This window comes from Artemia sp. Qi Xiang Cuo, chromosome 20 (assembly GCF_049724085.1).
Source record: "Artemia sp. Qi Xiang Cuo chromosome 20, ASM4972408v1, whole genome shotgun sequence".
Taxonomy (NCBI): domain Eukaryota; kingdom Metazoa; phylum Arthropoda; class Branchiopoda; order Anostraca; family Artemiidae; genus Artemia; species Artemia sp. Qi Xiang Cuo.
This window is the reverse complement of record NC_142813.1, coordinates 47,290,963-47,315,059: the sequence shown is the minus strand read 5'-3', so window position 1 is coordinate 47,315,059 and position 24,097 is coordinate 47,290,963. Positions and strand designations below refer to the sequence as shown.

General features: G+C 35.6%; 1 long non-coding RNA gene across 1 annotated transcript in view; it reads left to right on the top strand.

Annotated features, from left to right (window-relative positions):
- The window catches only part of LOC148940293 (uncharacterized), a 420,861-nt gene that overhangs the window by 989 nt on the left and 395,775 nt on the right, over window positions 1-24,097 (top strand). The window lies entirely within an intron of this gene.

The window sequence follows — 24,097 nt, the reverse complement described above, 5'->3', positions numbered from 1 at the left end:
TTGTCACAGTTACATTTTCTTGATTTTTCAAAGTTCATTTTGAATTTCTTTCGTTGAAATGCAAGAGTTGGAATATTTCAGTAGTGTTTGGTTGTGGTTTACCTTGTCACAGTTACATTTTCTTGATTTTTCAAAGTTCATTTTGAATTTCTTTCGTTGAAATGCAAGAGTTGGAATATTTCAGTAGTGTTTGGTTGTGGTTTACCTTGTCACAGTTACATTTTCTTTTTTGATTTTTCAAAGTTCATTTTGAATTTCTTTCGTTGAAATGCAAGAGTTGGAATATTTCAGTAGTGTTTGGTTGTGGTTTACCTTGTCACAGTTACATTTTCTTGATTTTTCAAAGTTCATTTTGAATTTCTTTCGTTGAAATGCAAGAGTTGGAATATTTCAGTAGTGTTTGGTTGTGGTTTACCTTGTCACAGTTACATTTTCTTGATTTTTCAAAGTTTATCTTACTTTTCCGTCGTTGAAATACAAGAATTGGAATATTTTGCTAGAGTTTTGTTACGTTTCAACTTACCAAACTTACATAAACGTGAGATTACACAGAACATTAATACTATCTATCGAGGAAAAGGCCTAGTTTGACTATGTCAGTAGTGTTTGGTTGTGGTTTACCTTGTCACAGTTACATTTTTCTTTATTTTTCAAAGTTCATTTTGAATTTCTTTCGTTGAAATGCACGAGTTGGAATATTTCAGTTGTGTTTGGTTGTGGTGTACATTGAATATTGGCCATTTTCTTTATATTTCATTTCACTGTTGTTATTTATTTCGCTGAAATTCATTTTTTTTTAGTTGTCATTGTATATTATCACGGTTATTTATTTTTCAAATCTAATAAGTAATGACTGCCGCCGTAATGCTAGTTATGTACGCTTTCAGTAGTGTTTGGTTGTGTTTTACCTTTTCACTGAAAAATTATCATTATGTTTATTTATTAATTTTTAATTTCTTTCGTTGAAATGCAAGAGTTGGAATATTTCAGTAGTGTTTGGTTGTGGTTTACCTTGTCACAGTTACATTTTCTTGATTTTTCAAAGTTCATTTTGAATTTCTTTCGTTGAAATGCAAGAGTTGGAATATTTCAGTAGTGTTTGGTTGTGGTTTACCATGTCACAGTTACATTTTCTTGATTTTTCAAAGTTCATTTTGAATTTCTTTCGCTGAAATGCAAGAGTTGGAATATTTCAGTAGTGTTTGGTTGTGGTTTACCTTGTCACAGTTACATTTTCTTGATTTTTCAAAGTTCATTTTGAATTTCTTTCGTTGAAATGCAAGAGTTGGAATATTTCAGTAGTGTTTGGTTGTGGTTTACCTTGTCACAGTTACATTTTCTTGATTTTTCAAAGTTCATTTTGAATTTCTTTCGTTGAAATGCAAGAGTTGGAATATTTCAGTAGTGTTTGGTTGTGGTTTACCTTGTCACAGTTACATTTTCTTGATTTTTCAAAGTTCATTTTGAATTTCTTTCGTTGAAATGCAAGAGTTGGAATATTTCAGTAGTGTTTGGTTGTGGTTTACCTTGTCACAGTTACATTTTCTTGATTTTTCAAAGTTCATTTTGAATTTCTTTCGTTGAAATGCAAGAGTTGGAATATTTCAGTAGTGTTTGGTTGTGGTTTACCTTGTCACAGTTACATTTTCTTGATTTTTCAAAGTTCATTTTGAATTTCTTTCGTTGAAATGCAAGAGTTGGAATATTTCAGTAGTGTTTGGTTGTGGTTTACCTTGTCACAGTTACATTTTCTTGATTTTTCAAAGTTCATTTTGAATTTCTTTCGTTGAAATGCAAGAGTTGGAATATTTCAGTAGTGTTTGGTTGTGGTTTACCTTGTCACAGTTACATTTTCTTGATTTTTCAAAGTTCATTTTGAATTTTTTTCGTTGAAATGCAAGAATTGAAATATTTCAGTAGTGTTTGGGTGTGGTTTACCTTGTCACTGTTACATTTTCTTGATTCTTCAAAGTTCATGTTGAATTTCTTTCGTTGAAATGCAAGAGTTGGAATATTTCAATAGTTTTCGCTCGTGGTTTACTCAATCACAGTTACATTTTCATGATTTTTCAAAGTTCATTTTGAATCATTCAAGAAACGTGATTAAACACTTTTTTAAACTACATGCTATTTGCATGCCTTTCCTTGGCACCTCTCCAAACGAGTGGTGATTCCCCGCTGGTTCCTACACATTGCAAAAAGTGAGCAGTACGAAAACTCCACATTTTCAACCAGACTGGTTTTTTAGACAACACACCCACAGAGATGACACACACACATAGAAATGAGACAGCACAGACACGACACACAAACAGAGTCATAGTGAGAGAGATATCCAAAAGTTGGGTTGACCTAGGTTCACTTAGAGTGGCGCGCCACTCTAAGTGAACCTAGGTCAACCCAACTGTTTGGATATCTCTCTCTCACTATGACTCTGGTTGTGTGTCGTGTCTGTGTATGTCTCGGTTCTATGTGTGTGTGTGTCATCTCTGTGGGTGTGTTGTCTAAAAAACCAGTCTGGTTGAAAACGTGGAGTTTTCGTACTGCTCACTTTTTTGCAATGTGTAGGAACCAGTGGGGAATCCCCGCTCGTTTGGAAAGGTGCTAAGGAAAGGCATGCAAATGTAGTTTAAAAACGTGTTTAATCACGTTTCTTGAATGATTCAAAATGAACTTTGAAAAATCAAGAAAATGTAACTGTGACAAGGTAAACCACAACCAAACACTACTGAAATATTCAAATCTTGCATTTCAACGAAAGAAATACAAAATGAACTTATAAAAATCAATAAAATGTAATTGTTACAAGTTAAACCATAAACAAAGACAACACAAATATTCCAACTCTTGCATTTCATCGAAAGAAATACAAAATGAACTTTGAAAAATCAAGAAAATGTAACTGTGACATGGTAAACCACAAACAAAAACTAATGAAATATTAAAACTCTTGCATTTCAACGAAAGAAATTCAAAATGAACTTTGCAAAATCATGAAAAATGTAACTGTGACAAGGTAAAACTGAGTCTCTCAATCCCTGTAAAGCTCTTTTAAAAGATACAAAAACTACTTATTTAACACAAAAAATTTCTTTTTTAATGACCATACCGTCAAGAAAAACTCACACGGAATCAGCCAACTGAGTCTCTCAAAACCCTTAAAGCTCTTTTAAAAGATACAAAAACTACTTATTTAACAAAAAAATTTTTTTTTTAATGACCATAAATTAAATAAAAACCACACGGAATCAAGCAACTTAGTCTCTCAAACCCATTACCGATCTTTTAAAATATACAAAAACTACTTATTTAACACAAAAATTTCGTATTTAATGAACATCAAGTAAATAAAAACCACACGGACTCAGGAAACTGAGTCTCTCAATCCCCTTCAAGCACTTTTAAAAGATACAAAAACTACTAATTTAACACAAAAATTTAGTTTTTAATGACCACCAAGTAAAGTAAAACCACACGGAATCCGGTAACTGAGTCTCTCAATCCCCTTAAAGCTCTTTTAAAATATACAACAAATACTTATTTAACCAAACAATTACGTTTTTAATGACCATCAAGTAAAGAAAAACCACACGGAATCCGGCAACTGAGTCTCTCAATCCCCGTAAAGCTCTTTTAAAAGATACAAAAACTACTTATTTAACACAAATATTTCGTTTTTAATGACCACCAAGTAAAGGAAAACCACACGGAATTCGGCACCTGAGTCTCTCAAACCCAGTAAAGCTCTTTTAAAAGATACAAAAACTACTTATTTAAAACAAAAATTTCGTATTTAATGACCATCAAGTAAATAAAAACCATACGGAATTAGGCAACTGAGTCTCTCAATCCCCTTAAATCTATTTTAAAAGATACAAAAACTACTTATTTAACAAAAAAATTTCGTTTTTAATGACCACCAAGTAAATAAAAACCACACGTAATAATGAAAATTATTATATAAATCACATTATATCTCATTTAAAATATAAAAAATATTCTTATTTATCAAAAAAATTTAGTTTTTAATGAGTACTAAGTAAACAAAAATAACACGGAAATTTGCAACCGAGTCTCTCAAACCCCGTAAAGCTCTTTTAAAAGATACAAAAACTACTTATTTAACACAAAAATTTCATTTTTAATGACCAACAATTAAATAAAAACAACACGGAATCAGGCAACTGAGTCTCTCAAACCCCTTAACGCTCTTTTAAAAGATACAAAAAATACTTATTTAACATAAAAATTTCGTTTTTTAATGACCATCAAGTAAAGAAAAATCACACGGAATTAGGCAACTCAGTCTCTCAAACCCTGTAAAGCTCTTTTAAAAGACACACCAAGTGACCACCAAGTAAAGAAAAATCACACGGAATTAGGCAACTGAGTCTCTCTATCCCCGTAAATCTCTGTAATTATTCTCTAAATATACTATGATAAATTTAAAATTTAGATTTTTATTTCCATATAGTAAAATTATATCCGATGTTATTTTGAAACTGTGTCTCTGCATCCCCGTAAAGCTCCTTTAAAAGTTACAAAACTACTTATTTAACATAAAAATTTCGTTTTTAATGTCCATCAATTAAAGAAAAATCACACGGAATTAGGCAACTGAGTCTCTAAAACAATTTAAAGCTAATTAAAAATATACACAATCTAATGAAAGACCAAAACAAACTAGATTTTAATTACCAACACGTAAAGTAAAATGAACCGGAATCAGGCAACTGAGTCTCAAACCCCTTAAAGTTCTTTTAAAAGATGCAAAATATACTTATTTAACACGAAAATTCAGTTTTTAACGACTACCATGTCAGCAAAAAACACAAGGAAAAAGTCAACTGAGTCTCTCAATCCCATTAAATCTCTTTTAAAAGATATAAAAACTACTTATTTAAAAAAAAAATTTTGTTTTAATGAACATCAAGTAAAGAAAAATCACACGGAATTAGGCAACTGAGTCTCTCAAACCCGGTAAAGCTCTTTTAAAAGATACAAAAACTACTTATTTAACACAAAAAATTCGATTTTAACGACCACCAAGTAAAGTAAAATCACACGGAAATATGCAACTGAGTAACTAAATACAAGTTAAGAACAAATTATTTAACCATAACAGAAAGTTAGAACCCAAAAATTTCAATTTTAATGACTGTCCAGTAAAGAAAAACCAGACAGCCTCATGCGAGCGTGAATTTTCATCCACGTCATAAACCAAAATATTTTACGCAATATAAAAATTATACCACCACTTAAAGTAAATCTATTAAAAACATAACTGAAAAATAACAAGGAATTAGGCAACTGAGTCTCTCAAACCCCATAAAGCTCTTTTAAAATATATAAAAACTACTTATTTTAACACAAAATACAAGCAAGCAAATAACCTGGGAATTCATAGACACTCAAGCAAATAATTGGGTTATTTTTACGTCACAATGTTTTAACTTAAAATCATTCTAATTATAGCATCCCATTTCTCATACTTTAATTACCTGTTACGCTTTCTTAACCATAGGAATTTTAACAACACACGGACTTAGGAAACTGAGTCTCTCAAAACACTTAAATCTCTTTTAAAAGATATAAAAACTACTTATTTTAACACAAAATACAAGCAAGCAAATAACATGGGAATTCCTATACACGCAAGCAAATAACTGAGTTATTTTTACGTCACAATGTTTCAACTTAAAATCATTCTAATTATAGCATCCTTGAAATTACGCAAATCCTCTTGACAAAGAGTGTAATGACCGAGTACAATGACCTGTTTACCTACTAGAAAAAACCGGAAGGAACATAAAGGCCCAGCATATCATAGGAAGGAACGTAAAGGCCCAGAATATCATAGGAAGGAACGTAAAGGCCCAGAATATAATAGGAAGGAACATAAAGGACCAGAATAACATAGGAAGGAACGTAAAGGCCCAGAATATCATAGGAAGGAACGTAAAGTCCCAGAATATAATAGGAAGGAACGTAAAGGCTCAGAATATAATATGAAGTAACGTAAAGGACTAGAATATCATAGGAAGGACCGTAAAGACCCAGAATATCATAGGAAGGAACATAAAGACCCAGAATAACATAGGAAGGAACGTAAAGGCCCAGAATATAATAGGAAGGAACATAAAGGACCAGAATAACATAGGAAGGAACGTAAAGGCCCAGAATAACGTTGAAATTCCTATAGCTTCGCGCAAACTAGTACCTTGCTTACTACTGGTATTTGCAGTCTTAAGTAGTCTCAGTTGCAATTTGTCATACTCACATGTAGTCACGATTACAAGATATTACAGTCGCGGTCGCAAGCAATCGTAGTAGCAAACAGTCACAATCGCAGGTAATTTTTTTTTGCACTCGCAGTTACAAGTGGTTTCATTAATCACAACTCGTTATAGTTGCAAATATTCAAAGTCACAAGTAGTCGCATTAGAACATACGAGAAGCCCCAGCCAGTAGTAGCTGTGCCGTAGTTGTCACAGCCTTAGTAGTCACAGTCGTAGTAGCCGTCATAAGTCGTCATAGTCACAAGTAGTCGCATTCTTGGTCAAAAGTAAGAATAGTCGTAGTTACAAGTAGTTTCATCTGCGACTAGTCGCTGAAGCAGACGCAAATGATCGCAGTTACAGTTACAGCATGTAGTTGCAGCAGTAGTGACCCTGAAAGCTATAAGTTAATACTTTTCCCCACTCCTAACATTTTGCAGATACTTGGCGGTATCTTTGATAATTTGGATGTACATAGTGTCTTTTGAACTAGCTGAACATACCCCTCAACATTCCTGGAACTTTAAACTTAATAGCCTTAGCCATTTCGGACACACCCATCATCAAACATTCCTCCCTTTTCAATGATAAATTATGTATATTATAATTAACAAACTTCTATAATTTACCTCGCTTGCCCCGGGAGCTGTGGCTGCATGGCATCTGTGCAGTCATAATTGTTATACCTTTTAATTATTTTGAACAAAATGGCTATGCAACAGTTGTATCTGTTTTATGGGGCATCTAGAGGAAAAGTGGGGGAAAGCTGTTGTCCTCCAATTACTGATCAACATCCCCTTCAACATCCCTTGAAAGTTTCAACTGAATACCCTCAGCCTTTCCTTAAATATTGGTTTTGCGCCCTTTTGATGACCATCCTGCATATAACGTGGTTTGATTTTCTTCGACATCCCCCTCCATATTATTTGAAAGTTTCACCTTAATACCGTAAGCCTTTTTGGAGTCTCAGGATAAAAAATTCCCATTGTCGCACGAATCAACCTTATATCTAAACAATGGACAGCTTGCATAGCTTACAACCCGAGCCCCAGGGACTGTGGGGGTTATATCATCCTCGGAGGCATAGTTATTTGAACTTCAGATTATTATGAATAAGACGGCTATTTCAAAATATTAATAGAATGTATTTTGTGTAGGGTAGTTACACATAGAATGATAGTGGGGCTGGCTGCTCTCCAACTGCTTTTCAACATCCTCCTCAACATGCCCTGAAATTTCCCTCTTAATACCTCGGCTGTTCTTAATGTATTGCAGATACGCTTTTTGATTAACTGGATGCACATAATGCCTTATTATTTAGTTTCACAGACCCCTCAACATTCGACAATTTTTCATCTTAATAGCCTTCCCCTTTTTGAGCACATCAAAGATCGAATATTCCCGCTTTTCCAAATGATAATTTGTCATGCAAACAATGGGCAAGTTGTACAATTTATAATTTTTGTCCCGAGGCTTTGGGGGACATGGAATACGCGGAGGCATAGTTATTAGAATTTTTGACTATTTTGAACAAAGTGATTTTTTTTAGTTTGATCATTCTCGAGGAGAAATGCGTCACAGATCCTAAGAAATATGAGGCCACTCCTGGGGGGAAAACGATGTAATTTATGCTCTTGAAATGTTCTCATAATTATGATTTCACTCATATGAATATTTTTTTTTCAAAATTAAGGCTCTGAACAAACTTTCTCGGACTCGTGACCTATCTAGGTCGTTTTTTTTTTCAGGCCACAAAAAACCCATGGTGCCAATTTTCAAAAAAGAAATATTGAGCCATTAAAAGAAACCTGAGACAGCGTAAGAATTAAACAGAAATGGAAGGCATACTATTTTTCTATTCTGTAGAATTTCCTTTCCAACGACGTACGGAGGTTTATATACAACACTTGGGAGCTGGTCGTTGTTTTCTTTTTTCTTGTTTTTTTTTCAAGACGAAACACTAGGCCTAGAGAAAAACTTAAATCTCGAAATGGTTAGAATGTTTCGTCTTTGCTCAGGCATAAGAAATTTCCGTGTGAATATCACAAGCTTTTAACTTCATTAAGTGTTTTCATCGGAGAAAGTAAAGAAATATATCTTGCCCATTTCTTTTCATGTTTTGCTAATGTTTTGACAGCCTTTTACAGTCCATTTCCTTTTTCGCTGTAAGACTATTTCAAAGTAAATGAAGAGGAAAAGTACATGATATATTTCTTCTGATCCAAAGCATTCCCGAGATTAATGAGGCAGGTTTTCCTAGCAGCTGGAAACTTTTTTCTGGCTAATATATACTTCTTTGATTTTATTTCTCTTTTTCATAACGACCCTAATTTGTCACGAAAATGTTATTGGTATTTGACAGAAATTAATTACAATCAAAACTTGACCGGAGCAAGGACACCCACAGCATTTTTTCCCGGAGACGGTGAACAAGCCTGCTGAAATTGCTCATGGGACTGATGAGTTAAGAATAGGTCTCCTACCAGAAATTAGTAACCTTTTTTTTATTTCAAATACCACAAAATCTTTCAGAGTATATGCACTATTTCAAAAAAAAGCTTGGAAACACGAAGATTTAAAGCCGGAAGATATAGATTAAAATAGACAGAGGAGGGGTAACGAGTTATCATCAAAACAAGAAACTAATATGAGTCCAAAGCCTTTATTGCATTAAACAAAAGTATATGCTCTAGTCGGTTTAGGTAAGGCCTCAACGCATATTCATAAATATATTTCTATTTACATTCAGTTTTTTTTCCTTTTATAGATTGGCCTAATATATATGGCATCCCGTATTTTCCACAATCTTTCAAACGTCTATATGCCACTGTACTTGCAAGAAGGACTAGGAGCGCAACAGGTAAAACTCATTTTTGGACTGTAGCTTCACGACTTTAGGCTGATAAAGAGTAACAATTTTTTTTTCAAATGAAAGTAAAGAGCGACTTTAAAACTTAAAATGAACAGAAATTATTCTGTTGATGTCGTATGATGTGGGCTGCCTCATCGTCAACCCCAGATGTTTACGCTGAAGTTTTATATTGCTTCAAAAATTTTTCTATTTTTAATCAACGTCCCTTGTGTTTGAGAAGTCGTTCTTAATGAATTAGGACAAGAAGTAAAAATTTCAGGTAGAAGGGGATTGAAGTGATATGTATGTAAGGGCAGCCTCCATCAAATACGGAATAATGTCTGTTCTTTTTTAGTTTAAATGCTCCTCTTTGTGCTCATCTAGAAACAAAATTGATTTCATTTCTGTGTGTTCTTAATAGCACACCCAAGGCTATTCTAAATGGGAGGAGGAAACCCGTCTATCTCGACTCTTTAAATCAAAATTAAACTTTTGCACAGCAATGCTTCCAGAAAAAGAGCTCATTTGACATATTTAATATTCGAATTAAAGCACTATTTACAAAAATAAACTATCATTTCCGCAATTTGGAAGGAACATATATATATATATATATATATATATATATATATATATATATATATATATATATATATATATATATATATATATATATATATATATATATATATATATATATATATATATATATATATATATATATATATATTGCGTTGAATATTCTTCTAATTAAAAATGAAATAATTTTGAATTTACAGGTGCTAAATTTATCATTTTATTCTTCTAATAGCAAATGAAATGTTTCTGATTCTGAAGTTGGTCTGTCATCCCCATGTATACGACGTTACTATTTTCTCCAGAGCATACTGCCTTTTCTATGACGAAATCAATAAGAATTCCAAATAGGGATAGGTCCTTTTATTAGACAGTGAGACGAAAATATAAATATAAAACATAAAACAAAATATAAAACAAAGACTAAATATTTCGATGACAGAGTCGGTCATCATCATCAGTAGAGTTACTAACTTATCAAAATTAAAACAAACTGCTTTTATACTAAACAAAATAATCACTTCCGGGTCAAAGCAAGTTACCGGTCCATTGACTTAAAAAGTTTACAAACTGTTCTTGAATTTTTTTTTTATGCTGCGTCGAGTAAAGGTGGTACAATTTTCTTCGAAATTGCAGGTCAAAGCCTGCATTTGTTTTATATTTATAAAACAAATATATATATATATATATATATATATATATATATATATATAAGAAGATACTTAGGTCATACCCGAGATGCCTGATCATCGAAGACTTCAACTGTGATCTTACACGTATGAATTCCCAGTAGGGGAAGGGGTGCTATTACAGAGCTAAGTGATGTCACAGCCACAAGCCCATTTTAAAAACTAAATGTTGACTTAAGATTAAAAAAAAATTCCCTGTGATAATGCTAATTCCCAATAAGGCATCTCAGCAGTACCCCAAGAACGACCGATGGTATTATATTCAAACGTTCGGGGCGACTTCTGCTCTTAAAATTTAACCAAATCCAAATAGCGTAAGTGTATCCAAGCTATCAAAGAAAGTAAACAGATTTTTTTGCGAATGGTATCAAGTTTTCCATTACAGGTCAACTAGACGAGTTATGAAACTAAATTAAACAGTACTATTTGTGTCCAGATTTTTAAAAGGGTGTATGCTGTTAAAAATTGCTGAAAATTTTTCTCCGGCATACAAACAGCAGGCCAAACTATAAAGTTTTAAAAAACTAAAAGATTTAAAGTATTATTTTGTTATTCCCTGAAAAGACTATCTCAATATAAGACGAACAGAAATTAATTAAAAAAAACTTTTTCCACAAAATAAGTTTTTCAAAGAAAAGTAACGAACTCCATTAAACAAAAAATAAGCAAAACTAAAATCAAATAATCTACCAAGCGTTAGACTGCCACAAATCAGCATCGATAAATAAATGAAATCCAAAAAGAACTGAAATTACAACAATTAACCGAATCAAACTCAAAACGAGCAGAAATTAACCTAAGTTGTCTGCGAAACCCCTATGTCTTCCCAAGGTCAGAACAAAATTTGCACTTTACTAAAAAAATACAAATGAATGTGCATTGTCAGTTAAATATACACATAATGATATTTAGTAAACAAAATGTTAATATTATGTATTTATTTAAGTTATAAAATTAAAAACATATATATTTTTTTAGTAAAGGGCAAATTATGTTCTGGTCTTGGGAAGGCATAGCGGTTTTTCGCCCAGTTTATGTTGATTTCTGCTCGTTTTGAGTTTGACTCGGTTAATAATTGTAATTTCTGTTCGTTTTGGGTTTCATTTATTTATCAATGCTGATTTGTGGCAGTCTAACGCTTGGTAGATTATTTGATTTTAGTTTTGCTTATTTTTTGCTTAATGGAGTTCTTTACTTTTTTTAAAAAAACTTATTTTGTGGAAAAAGTTTTTTAATTAATTGCAGAATAAGGCTACTAATCCCTCGTTCAACTTCCGCTGTGTACAGTAAATTAAAAAATACTTCGAGAATGACTATCATCATAGGCAGCGCAATAGCAATGCTTAAGTAAAGAACGATGTTGGCACAATATGTTATTTGTTTATTTTTTTGGTTTGTTTCTTTTAAACCAGGGCACTTAGTATCGAAGGAGTTGCCGTAGAAACTTCAAAAAGGCCTAATTCGATAGGAAATTGGAAGGGCTTGTAACCTATTTAACAGCCGAAAGTGATTGGAACCATACATCTCAAAACTTAGTGATAAACATGGAAATTTTCTAAATAAACATAATCTCTCTGTTTCTTTCAAAACTGAACAAAAAGTTGAATGTTTTTTCAACTCAGGAAAAGATAAAACTGACCCTGTACGGGATATTGGTGTCTACAAAGTCCCATGTTCATGTGGAAATTTTTACATTGGTAGGACCCATCAACAACTTGGTGAACATTTGCATGAACACAAAATTTCAATAGATAAGTCCCTGAGATTGGAAAACAAAAATGACAACTTTGATTCCACCTTGGCGCTGCATATATAAAAAATCATATACATCTGGCTCTTCTTGAGAAGGAAACTTTAATATCTACTGCAAATGGCCTACCATAATCTTTTAGAGAGATAACTGAGATCAAAAAAATATAAACAGAAATTTGGCTATAAATAGAAACACTGGAGACATTTCATTAAGCCCAGTTTATAACAATTTAATATCAAAAGACGCAATCAATATTTTCTCCAAGTCTAATTTAAGAGAACCTATTTGCATATCTAATGAAAACTGAAATTGCAGAAAAGCTAAGACTATTGCAAGGCAAAAAATTCTTGCTTAATCATTTTGGTAAATCCCTTTTCATTGATTCCTGCCTGGTTTTTATTCAGTGTCTGTTCTCTTTTTGTCGTGTAAACTACAAAAGTTTTTTTTTCTTTTTTTTTCTTTTTGTTTACTTAGACCTGAGGACGGCTTGGCGGAGGTCCTTGTAGAAATATTTGCTTGTTCTTCGTCTTCATGTTTGCCACTGGCTGATAGCATCATCGTTTTCTAACCTTTTTTAATTTTATTTTTCATTTATTTTTATTCCTTTCCCTTTCTATTTATTATTTCATTTATTTCCTTTCCTCTCTTAGTTTTATATAGCACCCCTCCAACGCCCACCATTTCCCCAAACACATCCAATCAAAATTTTGAGATATGAATTTTGTTCAACGTAGTTGAAAGATCTAGAAATTATGTCTTTGAGCATGACAATCCCCTCCCCCCACAGCCTTTAGAGCAAGGGTTATAAGTTATACCCTGGAGGCATATATGGTTTTATGGTTTAGAAACTTCAAAAAGGGCTCATTCGATTGGAAATTGAAAGGACTAGCGCCCTTTTTAATGGTTGAAAGTAACTGGAGGGCAAATAGCCCCCCTCTCAAGCCAACCATTCCCCCAAATACATGCAATCAGAATTTTGGAATATTCATTTGTTCAACGTAGTCAAAAGTTCTGGAAACTACGCCTTTGAGGATGAAAAAAAACCCACACCTCTCAGGGCAAGGGTTGTAAGTTATGCCCCAGGGGCATATACGGTTTTTACAGATAGCGTTGTCGTAGAAACTTCAAAAAGGGCTCATTCAATTGGAAATTGAAAGGGTTGGTGCTTTTTCAATAACTGAAATTAATTGGAGGTCAAATAATGCCCGCCATTTCCCCAAACATATCCATTCAAAATTTTGAGATAGCCAATTTGTTTAACGTAGTTGAAAGTTTTGGAAATTAGGTCTTTGAGGATGACACCCCCCCCCCCCAACATCCCTCAGGGCAATGGCTGCTAGTTATGTCCTGGGGGCATATAAGTTGTTTTTTTTTATAGAAAGGGTTGTCGTAGAAACTTCAAACAATGTTTATTGGATTCGAAATTGGAAGGACTAGCGCTGTCGTAAAAACTTCAAAAATGGCTCATTAGATGGGGAAATTAAAGGGCTAGTGCCCATTTAATAGTCAAAAGCGGTTGGAGGGGAAGTACCCCCCTCTCACGCCCACCATTTCCCCTAACACATCCAATAAAAATTTTGACATTTACATTTTGTTCAACGTAGTTTAAAGTTCCGGAAATTAGGTATTTGAGGATGACAACCCTCCCCCCCACAGCCTTCAGGGAAAGTGTTATACGCTATGCCCTGGGGGCCTATAAGATTTTTATAGAAAGCGTTGTCGTAAAAACTTCAAAAAGGGTTGATTCTGTTGGAAATCGAAAGGACTAGTACCCTTTTTAGTCAAGCCATATATTGCTGCCTACTGCAAAATACTTGATTTTCAATTCAAAACCTTCAATTCTAAGATGTTCAATTATTTAATAGTCGGAAGTGATTGGAGGGCAACTAACCCCCTTCTCACGCCCATCATTTCCCCAGACACATCCAATCAAAATTTTGAGATTGACATTTTGTTCAACGTAGTTTTAAGTTCTGGAAATTAGGTCTTTGAGGATGACATCCCCCCCCACAACCCTCAGGGCAAGGATTATAAGTTATGCCCTGGGGGTGTATAAGATTTTTATAGAAAGCGTTGTCGTAAAAACTTCAAAAAGGGCTCATTCGGTTGGAAATAGAAATACCTAGTGCTCATTTTAATAGTTGAAAATGATTGGAGGGCAACAAACCCCCCTCTCACGCCATTTCCCCAAACACATACAATCAAAATTTTGAGTTATACATTTTGTTCAACCTAGTTGAAAGCTCTGTAAATTAGGTCTTTGAGGATGATAACCCCCTAAGAGCCCTCATGGCGAGGGTTGTAAGTTTTGCCCTGGTGACTTATAAGGTCTTTATAGAAAGTGTCGTCATAAAAACTTCAAAAACGGCTCATTTGATTGAAAATTGAAAGGACTAGTGCTCTTTTTAATAGTCGAAAGTGATTGGAAGACAACTAAACCCCCTCTCACGCTCACAATTTCTCCAAAAACATCCAATCAAAATTTTTAGATAGCCATTGTCTTCAACGTAGTTAAAAGTTCTGGTAATTATATCTTTGGGGACGAAAAACCCCCACACCTAGAGGGCTGGTGCTCTTTTGATAGTCGAAAGTGATTGGAACGCAACATAACCCCCTCTCATGCTCACAATCTCTCCAAAAACATCCAATCAAAATTTTGAGATAGCCATTGTCTTCAACGTAGTTAAAAGTTCTGGTAATTATATCTTTGGGGACGAAAACCCCCCACACATCTTATGGCAAGGGTTATAAGTTATGCCCTGGGGGCATATAAGGTTTTTATAGATAACCCTCGTCATAAAAATTTCAAAAAAGGCTCATTTGATTGGAAATTAAAAGGGCTAGTGACCTTTTTAATAGTCGACAGGGATTGAAGGGCAACTAACCCCCCTTTCACGTTCACGATTTCCCCAAACACATCCACTCAAAATTTTGAGATAGAACCACTGCCCCCCCCCCGACGACCATCATTTCCCAAAACATTTGCGATCAAAATTTTGATATGGCCATTTTGTTCAACGTAGTTGAAAGTTCTGGAAATTAGGTTTTTGAGGATGAACCCCCCCCCCCGAATATATTCAATCAAAATTTAAGATAGCCATTTTGTTCAACGTTTTGAAAATAAATTTAAAAAAAAATTCTTAAATTATGTCTTTGAGGATGGCACCCCCAGGGCAAGGGTTGTAACTTATGCCCGGGAGGCATATAAGGTTTCTATAGAAATCGTTGTCGTAAAAAATTCAAAAAGGGCTCATTCAATTGGAAATTGAGAGGGCTAATGCCCTTTTTAATAGTCGAAAGTAATCAGAGGGAGAATCAACCCCCCCCCCCTCCACGCCCATCATTTCCCCAAACATTTCCGATCAACATTTTGATTTGGCCATTTTGTTCACCGTAGTTCACCGGAAATTAAGTTTTTGAGGAAGACACCCCCTCCCCAACAGCCTTCAAGGTAATTAGTTTTGGAAATTAGGTCTTTGAGGATGACAACCCCCCCCCCCACATACCTCATGGTAATGGCTGCTAGTTATGTCCTGGGGGCGTATCAGTCTTTTTTATAGAAAGGCTGTCGTAGAAACTTCAAACAATGTTTATTTGATTTGAAATTGAAAGGACTAGCGTTGTCGTAAAAACTTCAAAAGGACTCATTAGATTGGAAATTCAAAGGCCTACTGCCCATTTAATACTCTAAAGCGATTGGAGGGCAACTCTGGGGGTGTGTTTGAGGATCAAACCCCCCAACCCTCAGGACAAGCGTTGTAAGTTATGCCCCGGGGCAATATAAGCTTCTATAGAAAGTGTTCTTGTAGAATCTTCAAAAAGGGCTCATTCTATTGGAAATTGAAAGGGCTAGTGCCCTCTTTAACAATCGAAAGACGTTGGAGGGCAAGTAGCCCCCCTCACACGCCTATCATTTCTCCAAACACGTCCAATCAAAATTTTTAGATAGCTCTTTTATTCAACCTAGTTGAAAGTTCTGGAAATTAGGTCTTTGAGGATGACAAACCCTCAAACCCCATAGGGCAAGAGTTTTAAGTTATGCCCTGGGGGCATATATGGTTCTTATAGATAGTTTTGTCGTAAAAACTTCAAAAAGGGCTCATTCAATTCGAAAGTGAAAGAGCTAGTGCCCTTTTTTAAAGCCGGAAGTGATTTGAGGGCAAATAAACCCCCTCTCACGCCCACCACTTCCCCAAACACATCCAATCAAAATTTTGAGAAAGCCATTTTGTTCAATGCAGGTGAAAGTTCTAGAAATTAGGTCTTTGAGGATGAACCCCCCCCCCCCCATAGCCCTCAGAGTAAGGGTTGTAAGTTATGCCCTGGGGGCATATACGGTTTTAATAGGAAGACTTCAAAAACTTCAAAACGGGTCTATTCGATTGGAAACTAAAAAGGGTAGTGCATTTTGTATTAGTAAAAAGTTATTGGAGGGCAACTTGCCCCATTTCATGCCCCCCATTTTGCCAAACACATCCAATCAAAACTTTGAGATAGTTATTCTTATCAATGTAGTTGAAAGTTCTGCAAGTTAGGTCCTTAAGGAGTACGACTCCCCACAACCCTCAGTGCAAGGGTTGTAAGTTATGCCCAAGGGCAATATATGGTTTTTATAGAAAGTGTTGTCGTAGAAACTTCAAAAAGGGCCCATTCGATTTGAAATTGTAGGGGCCACTTCCCTTTTAAGTAGTCGAAAGTGATTGGAGGGCAACTAACCCCGCTCTCAAGCCCACCATTTCCCCAAATACATCCAATCAAAATTTTGAGATATCCGTGTTGTTCAACGTAGTTGAAATTTTGGGAAGTTAGGTCTTTGAGAATGACACCCCCCCCCCCAAATAACCCCAGGGAAAAGGTTACTAGTCATGCCGTGGGGTGATAAAAGTTTTTTTTATAGAAAGGGTTGTCGTAGAAACTTCAAACAATGTTAATTTGATTAGAAATTGAAAGGACTAGCGCCCTTTTTAATAGTAGAAAGTGATGGATGGAAACCAAACACATCCGATCAAAATTTTGATATAGTTATTTTTCTCTACGTAGTTGAAAGTTCTGCAAATTAGGTCTTTAAGGATTACAACCCCCCTACAACCCACAGGGCAAGGGTTGTAAGTTATGCCCTGGGGGCATATAAGATTTTTATAGAAAGTGTTGTCGTAGAAACTTCAAAAAGGGCCAATTCGATTGGATATTGAAGGGGCTAGTTCCCTTTTTAATAGTCGAAATTGATTGGAGGGCAACGAACCCCCTCTCACGTGCTCCATTTCTCCAAACACATTCAATCAAAAATTAAGATAGCCATTTTGTTCAACGTAGTAAAAAGATTCTTAAATTATGTTTTTGAGGATTGCAAATCCCCCAGAGCCCCTAGGGAAAAGGTTTTAAAATAAAAAAAGAAAAACGAGCAAAAATGGGGTTTTTATAGGCCAAATGAAAATACTGAAAAAACAAAGCGAATATTTCAAGAGGACAAACGCCTCTCTTCTTCAGCAGGAAACGAAATAATGTATCCAAGGAAAGTGCCAAAAAAAAAAAAAAAAAAAAAAAACGCGGAAAGTCAATGTGAAAACAACCAAAAAACCAAAGAAAAAACCAAAAACTTAAAAGATGAATTTAATTCTTTTAATTTTTGGCTTTTATTGAATTTTATTCATCTTTTAAGTTTTTGGTTTTTTCTTTGGTTTTTTGGTTCTTTTCACATTAAGTGTCCGCGGTTGTTTTTTGTTGTTTTTTTTTCTTCGGCATTTTCCTTGGATACATTATTTCGTTTCGCGCTGAAGAAGAGAGGCGTTTGTCCTCTCGAAATATTCGCTTTGTTTTTTCAGTATTTTTATTTGGCCTATAAAAGCCCCATTTTTGGTCGTTTTTCTTTCTTTATGTGATGTCAGGCCAATGTGGTTTAAGAAATTATCTTTAAAAGGTTGTAACTTATGCCATAGGGGGCATATAAGGTTTTTATAGAAAGCGTTGTCGTAAAAAATTCAAAAAGGGCTGATTCAATTGGAAATTGAGAGGGCTATTGCCATTTTTAACAGTCGAAAGTAATCAGAGGGAGAATCAGGTATTTGAGGATGACAACCCTCCCCCACAGCCTTCAGGGAAAGGGTTATACGCTATGCCCTGGGGGCCCATAAGGTTTTTATAGAAAGCGTTGTCGTAAAAACTTCAAAAAGGGTTGATTCTGTTGGAAATTTAAAGGACTAGTACCCTTTTTAGTCAAGCCATATATTGCTGCCTATTTATTTAATAGTCGGAAGTGATTGGAGGGCAACTAACCCCCCTCTCACGCCCATCATTTCCCCAGACACATCCAATCAAAATTTTGAGATTGACATTTTGTTCATCGTAGTTTAAAGTTCTGGAAATTAGGTCTTTGAGGATGACATCCCCCCCCCCACAACCCGCAGGGCAATGATTATAAGTTATGCCCTGGGGGTATATATGGTTTTTATAGAATACGTTGTCGTACAAACTTCAAAAAGGGCTCATTCCATTGGAAATTGAAAGAGCTAGTGCCCTTTTTAATAGTTGAAAGTGATTGGAGGGTAACAAACCCCCCTCTCACGCCATTTCCCCAAACACATACAATTAACATTTCGAGATATTCATTTTGTTCAACCTAGTTTAAAGCTCTGTAAATTAGGTCTTTGAGGATGATAACCCCCTAAGAGCCCTCAGGGAGAGGGTTGTAAGTTTTGCCCTGGTGACTTATAAGGTTTTTATAGAAAGTGTCGTCATAAAAACTTCAAAAAGGGCTCATTTGATTGAAAATTGAAAGGACTAGTGCTCTTTTTAATAGTCGAAAGTGATTGGAACGCAACTAAACCCCCTCTCACGCTCACAATTTCTCCAAAAACATCCAATCAAAATTTTGAGATAGCCATTGTCTTCAACGTAGTTAAAAGTTCTGGTAATTATATCTTTGGGGACGAAAAACCCCCCACACCTAGAGGGCTGGTGCTCTTTTAATAGTCGAAAGTGATTGGAACGCAACAAAACCCCCTCTCATGCTCACAATTTCTCCAAAAACATCCAATCAAAATTTTGAGATAGCCATTGTCTTCAACGTAGTTGAAAGTTCTGGTAATTATGTCTTTGGGGAGGATAACCCCCCACAGCTCTTATGGCAAGGGTTATAAGTTATGCCCTGGGGGCATATAAGGTTTTTATAGATAACCCTCGTCATAAAAATTTCAAAAAAGGCTCATTTGATTGGAAATTAAAAGGGCTAGTGACCTTTTTAATAGTCGACAGTGATTGAAGGGCAAGTAACCCCCTTTTCACGTTCACGATTTCCCCCAACACATCCACTCAAAATTTTGAGATAGAACCACTGCCCTCCCCCCCGACGCCCATCATTTCCCAAAACATTTCCGATCAACATTTTGATATGGCCATTTTGTTCAACGTAGTTGAAAATTCTGGAAATTAGATTTTTGAGGATGAACCCCCCCCCCCATATATTCAATCAATATTTAGGATAGCCATTTTGTTCAACGTTTTGAACAATAATTTAAGAAAATTTTCTTAAATTATGTCTTTGAGGATGGCACCCCCAGGGCAAGGGTTGTAACTTATGCCCGGGAGGCATATAAGGTTTCTATAGAAATCGTTGTCGTAAAAAATTCAAAAAGGCTCATTCAATTGGAAATTGAGAGGGCTTTTGCCCTTTTTAATAGTCAAAAGTAATAGGAGGGAGAATCACCCCCTATGCCCATCATTTTCCCAAACAGTTCCGATCAAGAGTCTGATCTGGCCATTTTGTTCAACGTAGTTCACCGGAAATTAGGTTTTTGAGGAAGACACCCCCTCCCCAACAGCCTTCAAGGTAATTAGTTTTGGAAATTAGGTCTTTGAGAATGACAACCCCCCCCCCAACATACCTCAGGGTAATGGCTGCTAGTTATGTCCTGGGGGCATATAAGTCTTTTTTATAGAAAGGACTGTCGTAGAAACTTCAAACAATGTTTATTTGATTAGAAATTGAAAGGACTAGCGTTGTCGTAAAAACTTCAAAAAGGACTCATTAGATTGGAAATTCAAAGGCCTAGTGCCCATTTAATACTCTAAAGCGATTGGAGGGCAACTCTGGGGGTGTCTTTGAGGATCAAACCCCCCAACCCTCAGGACAAGGGTTGTAAGTTATGCCCCGGGGCAATATAAGCTTCTATAGACAGTGTTCTCGTAGAATCTTCAAAAAGGGCTCATTCTATTGGAAATTGAAAGGGCTAGTGCCCTCTTTAACAATCGAAAGACGTTGGAGGGCAAGTAGCCCCCCTCACACGCCTATCATTTCTCCAAACACGTCCAATCAAAATTTTTAGATAGCTCTTTTATTCAACCTAGTTGAAAGTTCTGGAAATTAGGTCTTTGAGGATGAAAAACCCCCAAACCCCTTAGGGCACGAGTTTTAAGCTATGCCCTGGGGGCATATATGGTTCTTATAGATAGTTTTGTCGTAAAAACTTCAAAAAGGGCTCATTCAATTCGAAATTGAAAGAGCTAGTGCCCTTTTTTAAATCCGGAAGTGATTTGAGGGCAAATAAACCCCCTCTCAAGCCCACCACTTCCCCAAACACATCCAATCAAAATTTTGAGAAAGTCATTTTGTTCAATGCAGATGAAAGTTCTAGAAATTAGGTCTTTGAGGATGAACCCCCCCCCATAGCCCTCAGAGTAAGGGTTTTAAGTTATGCCCTTGGGGCATATACGGTTTTAATAGGAAGACTTCAAAAACTTCAAAACGGGTCTATTCGATTGGAAACTAAAAAGGGTAGTGCATTTTGTGTTAGTAAAAAGTTATTGGAGGGCAACTTGCCCCATTTCATGCCCCCCATTTTGCCAAACACATCCAATCAAAACTTTGAGATAGTTATTCTTATCAACGTAGTTGAAAGTTCTGCAAGTTAGGTCCTTAAGGAGTACGACTCCCCACAACCCTCAGTGCAAGGGTTGTAAGTTATGCCCAAGGGGCATATATGGTTTTTATAGAAAGTGTTGTCGTAGAAACTTCAAAAATGGCCCATTCGATTTGAAATTGTAGGGGCCACTTCCCTTTTAAGTAGTCGAAAGTGATTGGAGGGCAACTAACCCCGCTCTCAAGCCCACCATTTCCCCAAATACATCCAATCAAAATTTTGAGATATCCGTGTTGTTCAACGTAGTTGAAATTTTGGGAAGTTAGGTCTTTGAGAATGACACCCCCCCCCCCAATAACCCCAGGGAAAAGGTTACTAGTCATGCCGTGGGGGGATAAAAGTTTTTTTTATTGAAAGGGTTGTCGTAGAAACTTCAAACAATGTTTATTTGATTAGAAATTGAAAGGACTAGCGCCCTTTTTAATAGTAGAAAGTGATGGATGGAAACCAAACACATCCGATCAAAATTTTGATATAGCTATTTTTCTCTACGTAGTTGAAAGTTCTGCAAATTAGGTCTGTAAGGATTACAACCCCCCTACAACCCACAGGGCAAGGGTTGTAAGTTATGCCCTGGGGGCATATAAGATTTTTATAGAAAGTGTTGTCGTAGAAACTTCAAAAAGGGCCAATTCGATTGGATATTGAAGGGGCTAGTTCCCTTTTTAATAGTCGAAATTGATTGGAGGGCAACGAACCCCCTCTCACGTGCTCCATTTCTCCAAACACATTCAATCAAAATTTAAGATAGCCATTTTGTTCAACGTAGTAAAAAGATTCTTAAATTATGTTTTTGAGGATTGCAAATCCCCCAGAGCCCCTAGGGAAAAGGTTGTAAAATAAAAAAAGAAAAACGAGCAAAAATGGGGTTTTTATAGGCCAAATGAAAATACTGAAAAAACAAAGCGAATATTTAAGGAGGACAAACGCCTCTCTTCTTCAGCGCGAAGCGAAATAATGCGAAACAAAACAAAACGCGAAGCGAAACAAAAAAAAACAAAAAAAAACGCGGAAAGTCAATGTGAAAATAACCAAAAAACCAAACAAAAAACCAAAAACTTAAAAGATGAATTTAATTATTATAATTTTTCGCTTTTATTTAATTTTATTCATCTTTAAAGTTTTTGGTTGTGTCTGTGGTTTTATGGTTCTTTTAAAATTAACTGTATGCGGTTGTTTTTTGTTGTTTTTTCTTTTTCTTCGGCACTTTAATTGGTTACATTATTTCGTTTATTGCTGAAGAAGAGAAGCGTTTATCCTCTCGAAATATTCGCTTTTTTTTTTCAGTATTTTTATTTGGCCTATAAGAACCCCATTTTTGCTCGTTTTTCTTTCTTTATATGATGTCAGGCCAATGTGGTTTAAGAAATTATCTTTAAAAGGTTGTAAATTATGCCCTGGGGGGCATATAAGGTTTTTATAGAAAGCGTTGTCGTAAAAACTTCAAAAAGGGCTCATTCGATTGGAAATTGAGAGGGCTATTGCCCTTTTTATCAGTCGAAAGTAATCGGAGGGAGAATCAGGTATTTGAGGATGACAACCCTCCCCCACAGCCTTCAGGGAAAGGGTTATACGCTATGCCCTGGGGGCCCATAAGGTTTTTATAGAAAGCGTTGTCGTAAAAACTTCAAAAAGGGTTGATTCGGTTGGAAATTGAAAGGACTAGTACCCTTTTTAGTCAAGCCATATATTGCTGCCTACTGGAAAATACTTCATTTTTCAATTCAAAATCTTCAATTCAAAGATGTTCAATTATTTAATAGTCGGAAGTGATTGGAGGGCAACTAACCCCCCTCTCACGCCCATCATTTCCCCAGACACATCCAATCAAAATTTTGAGATTGACATTTTGTTCAACGTAGTTTAAAGTTCTGGAAATTAGGTCTTTGAGGATGACTTCCACCCCCCCGACAACCCTCAGGGCAAGGATTATAAGTTATGCCCTGGGGGTGTATAAGGTTTTTATAGAAAACGTTGTCGTACAAACTTCAAAAGGGGCTCATTAGTAGAGTGGGGGGTGCTACTCCGAACATGACCACGTGGTTTATTGTTTTCTCAGTGAGAATGAAAAAACAGGAATTTTCTCACTTGAAAAACCATGAATTTTGTCTGTTTTATGGACTTTGTCAGTGAGAATGAAAAAACAGAAAGTTTGTCACATTTATGGATGTCAACAGCAATTCATGTCTGTTTTATGGTTTTCTCAGTGAGAATGAAAAAACAGGAACTTTCTCACTTGGAAAACCATAAACCACGTGGTCCTGTCACGAGTAGCACCTGTGAACTTGATTTACATAATCGCTAGGGGAAATTATTGATTCACGAAGGGGAGAATTAAGAAACATTAAGGCTTCTTTAATCTTTAGGCCTGTCACGAGTAGCACCTGTGAACTTGATTTACATAATCGCTAGGGGAAATTATTGATTCACGAAGGGGAGAATTAAGAAACATTAAGGCTTCTTTAATCTTTAGGTCTGAGGGATAAACGTTCTTTAGGTCAGAGAGAAAAATTAATATACTATTTTCAAATAGGGTTTCATTGATCTTTAGTGTCAGGAATCATAATTGACATCACTTGTTATCTTGGAATTATGCGGGAGTATAAAGAGATAGAAATTCTATTTTTAAATACGGCTTCACGGAGCTTTAAGTCTGAGAGGTAAATTGATATTCTAACGAAACCCTAATAGTTGAGCTAGGAAAATTTATGAGATGAAGAGATTAACGTAGGAATGGGTTTCCTAGAAATTTGAAATGCGTTAGCTCAGAGATACCATACAAAAGGAACACGCTGAAATTACGTTTAGGGATTATTTGGGCGAAACGGTTTTACCCATTTTATGGGATTATTTCGGCGAAACCGTTAGAGACATTTTGAAAGAAGATTTTAGAAAGGGTTTTAGAAGAGGTTTTGAGTGTGGTCGTTATAATACACAAGTTCCATTTGAACAGTGTTGTGAGGTCCTCTACCCCAACCCCAAAGGATTACGGTGCGCCCCCCCAACCCCGAAGGAAGCCCCCGGTACTCAAAGGC